Here is a 4,926-nt window from a genome sequence, read left to right on the forward strand (position 1 = left end):
GGTTGTACAAAAATTGAAGGGGAGGAAAGCTTTGAAAGAGTTGAAGGATATTTCATCCCATTCCAGACTGATAGTAAGTTATTGACTTACATTATGAATTTCCTTTCATTTTTTTTTTTACAACTCTCTTGGGAAGAATTAATAGACTATTCCAAAAGGCTTGAATATTGAATAGGATAGACTGGAACACTTGCAATCACCCAGCAAAATATAGTATTTTATATATTGTGTAATGGGCGCAAAGTTTTGATTATGTGGCTAGAAGAGAAAATTTAATATTTTAGTTTGTGTAGAGATAAGGGACAAGGCAAACAACAGAGTATTGTTCATGAATTAATTCAATTTCATTTCAATTCTATTTTTATTGTTCTACCATTACATTGCATGGCTTATACAGAAATTTATGGTTTTTCGTTGAATGACATCTCTCATGAGAGGTTTATATGCATGCTTGAATTGGTTTTGTTCTTTCTAGTTGAATTCATTTGGTTATTTCTTGTCCTAATTCATTTTAAAAAAACTTATTTTGGCCCATATCGTACCAATTTGGGGCCTATTTCAACCCACACCAGCCCAAATCGGTAAACCGAAAGAAAAAATAAATAAAAAAATCATCGCGGACGCACGTCCAGCCGCATCCACGGCTGTATTAGACTCGGGTGTGCCAACCCAATCGGTGCACCTGTGCTTTCCAGGTGGTAGCTGCCATTGATTACATGCACATATTTCCTGGGCATGTTGTTCATGGAAACATTAAACCAGGAAACATGTTATTAGCAGTGGTACTTAAGAAAAGTTTTCTTAAGTTTTAAAATGTACTTTAGCCGTTCTAAATTTTATTTAACGTACAATTCCTTTTCCTTAGGATTATAATTTATGATCCCAAACTTGGTGACTTTGCTTGTGCAGGACTTGAAAGGGAGGAAAGCTTTGAATGAGTTGAAGGATATTTCATCCCATTCCAGACTAATAGTAAGTTATTGACTTACATTATGAGTTTCTTTTCAATTTATTTTTACAACTCTCTTGGGAAGAATTAACACACTATTCCAAAAGGCTTGAATATTGAATAGGATAGAATGGAACACTTGCAATCACCCAGCAAAATATAATATTTTATTTATTGTGTAGTGGGTGCAAAGTTTTGATTATGTGGCTAGAGGAGAAAATTTAATATTTTAATTTGTGTAGAGATAAGGGACGAGGCAAACAACAAAGTATTGTTCTTGAATTAATTCAGTTTCATTTCATTTCTCTTTTTATTGTTCTACTGTTACATTGCATGGCTTATATAGAAATCTATGGTTTTTCATTGATTGACATCTAGCATGAGAGGTTTATATGCATGCTTGAATTGGTTTGGTTCTTTCTAGTTGAATTGGTTTGGTTATTTCTTATTCTAATTCATTTTTAAGACACTTATTTTGGCCCATATCATACCGATTTAGGGCCTGTCTCAGCCCGTATCAGCCCAAAACAATAAATGGAAAGAGAAAAAATAAAAAATAAAAAAATCGTCGTTGACGCGCGTCCAGCTGCGTCCACGGCTGTATTGGCCTTGAGTGTGCCAACCCAATCGGTGCACCCGTGCTTTCTAGGTGATAGCTACCATTGATTACATGCACAAATTTCCTGGGCATGTTGTTCATGGAGACATTAAACCAGGAAGCATATTATTAGCAGTGGTACTTAAAAAAAGTTTTCTTAAGTTTTAAAATGTGCTTTAACGGTTCTAAATTTTATTTAATGTACAATTCTTTTTCCTTAGGATTATGTTCCCAAAGTTGGTGACTTTAGTTGTACAAGACTTGAAGGGGAGGAAAGCTTTGAAGGATATTTCATCCCATTCCAGACTAATAGTAAGTTATTGACTTACATTATGAGTTTCTTTTCAATTTATTTTTACAACTCTCTTGGGAAGAATTAACACACTATTCCAAAAGGCTTGAATATTGAATAGGATAGACTAAAACACTTGCAATCACCCAGCAAAATATAGTATTTTATTTATTGTGTAGCGGGTGCAAAGTTTTGATTATGTGGCTAGAGGAGAAAATTTAATATTTTAGTTTGTGTAGAGATTAGGGACAACGCAAACTACAGAGTATTGTTCTTGAATTAATTCAGTTTCATTTCATTTGTCTTTTTATTGTTCTACTGTTACATTGCATGGCTTATATAGAAATCTTTGGTTTTTCTTTGAATGACATCTAGCATGAGAGGTTTATATGCATGCTTGAATTAGTTCTCACAGATCCATTGAACCTAGGCCTAGCTCTCACTAAACCTAAGCCTAGCTCTCACTTTAGAACAGCAAAATGGCTCCTATCACCTTCAATGAATGAAGACAATAGATTAGGAACTTGGTTTAGTTCGTTTAGCCATGTCTACAAATTATCCATTCCTGAAAACAATAGAAATTCTCTTCTTGAGCAACTTGTTGCTATCAAAAGTTCCCTCAACTTGAAACTAGAAAAACAATTTAAGATATGATAAAAATGATCAAATGTGTGCCTTACATCTTCATTAGCTGACTGATCGAGTATTTTTCTATGTATGAGAGTTTTACTTTTAGGGTTTAGTTTTTTAACTATTTGTTGGTGTATGAAAGTTTGGCGATTTTATTTTTTTCAAGCTGAGATGGAGTGGCGCACAAAGCTTGAGCACCCAAACATCAATCGTTTGATTGGACACTACCAAACAAACACCAACTATTCATTTGAGTGTTTTATATTTTTCATTATAATAGATTGTAAAATAATTGGTATTAGATAATTACAAACAAATTGTAAAATAGTTTATATTAGATAATTGTAATAATATATTCATTACAATTTCATATTTGTCATTGCAATAGATTGTAAAATAGTTTATATTGATATATTTGTTGTAATAAGCTATCTTTTTGAAATTTCTACTATAATATATTGCAAAATAATTGGTATTAAATTATTACAACGGTTTCTTCAATTTAAGTTACTGCAAAAAATATTTTTAAATTCAATTTAGTATTGAAGCCCCTACTGCAATTGAAAATTATAAATTATTGCAACTAATTATTATTAATATAATAGTTTATCACTTTTAAGTTACTATTTCAACAACTTTTAACTTATAGATATGATATTACGTTAAATACCATTATACTAATTTTGTTATATTAACACTTGATGTAATAGACTTACTTTAATGTAGTGTGGCTGCAAGAAGAAGCACAGAGAAAGACTTAAAGAATTGGTATTGAAGAGTCTTCTTGTTGTATATATAGCAGATTATGAATTTGCAACTTCAGGGGAGTGGAGCTTATTAGTAAGTTCACTAAACATGGAAACATTTAACAAATTTAAGGACCTACTTTAAAAAAAAAAAATCACTAAACATGGACACGTACAATTAAAATCATAGTTTGAATTTCGGTTATATGTAATATGTTTCTCTTAGCATAGGATTCGGTCTCATGGACTTGCTCTCTATTTTAAACCTTTTTTTTTTCTCTCCTTTCCCTTTTGTTTTGTTTCAAAGCAGGCTAAATTAGGCAATTTGGGGAGGTTCATGACAGTGTATTCATCTGTGTAAGAATTTGGCTTGTTCTAGTTAACCCACAAAGTTAAAAAATTGCTCTTCCTTTCATTTGTTTGTTAGTTCTTTTTTCTTTTTTTCCTTTAATTATTTGTGCTTTTCTTTTTAGTTATATGATTTGTGTGGATATCAGACGGTTGGTAATGACATTTTAATAGTAGCATATAAGCATCTTTCAATTATACATGCAGTTAATGTTAGAAAATGGCTTGAAGTGATTGTACTCTTGTAGCCACTGTGGAATTGCTGATTGGAAAAGTACTATAAGCCAGTAAGTACTTGCATGTGATCGCTTCTCTCATTTGCATGCATTGTCAACACAAGTTAATATAGGAGTGGCTTTAGGTTCATACTAAGTTAAGTTTTTTTCTCATAAAGTATGTGAATTTGTTGCATGGTAAAGCAAGTGAATCACGCCTACATTAAATGTGTTAGATTTGCTCCATGGTCTTTGCCGAAGTTGTTGACTTCTTTGTTGCATGGCTTTCTTGCTTGCCGACACTTTGGTATTGTTTTGCTCTATATATATGGAGCCTGTTATTCAATTGACGTGGCAAAATGAAGAGGAGGGGGGTGGTGGTGGGGGTGGGTGGGTTGTGCAGAGAAGAGAAAATTTTCTCTTTGGGGGAGAAATCTTCTCTTTGTATTAGGTGCAACTTCAAACTTTGTACTGAGTCCCAACCCTTTGTATTGAGAGAGAGAACTTTGTATTTGTGTGAGAAAATAATTTAGGTGTATTGGGGTTTGAGTTTAGTGAGAGTGTCATTACACCAATTGTATTCTCTACATTTGTTAGTGAAATTTCTTCTAGTCACCGCCCGTAGATATAAGCTAAAAGTTGAACCAAATAAGTTTTTGGTACTCTCTTGTGCATGCGTGTCTATTTTCTTGTCAACTTTGCTTCGTTCCTTTTTATCATTTGGTAAGGTTTTCCAAACGTTCATAATATTTTCACAATTAATTTTGTGTGGAGTGCTACCCAAAGGTTTTTTCCACAACAATTTGGTAATAGAACTTCCGCTAACTATTTACAACAATTAATGATATAATTTTTTGGATATGAAATTTATGATTAAATTAATGGCGACAGTGACAAATTCCAAAATTCAATTTCAAGCGTACGAAGAAAAACGCTAATATATATAAAGAAATAATTTCATAAAAGAAATTGGAATATACTCTCGGAATTCACTAACGTAATTGTGCCATTTTTGTTAAGGTTATAGCCTTATATATATAGGTAGAGTAATCCTGATATGTTGTTCTATTCAAACATAATTTTCCTTTCTAATTTTTCCAAAAAAATATTTGGTCAGATGTAAGAATTGGGGTTTTGTTTGGGGTCTC

Source organism: Quercus suber, unplaced genomic scaffold (assembly GCF_002906115.3).
Source record: "Quercus suber isolate HL8 unplaced genomic scaffold, Cork oak 2.0 scaffold_55, whole genome shotgun sequence".
NCBI lineage: Eukaryota > Viridiplantae > Streptophyta > Magnoliopsida > Fagales > Fagaceae > Quercus > Quercus suber.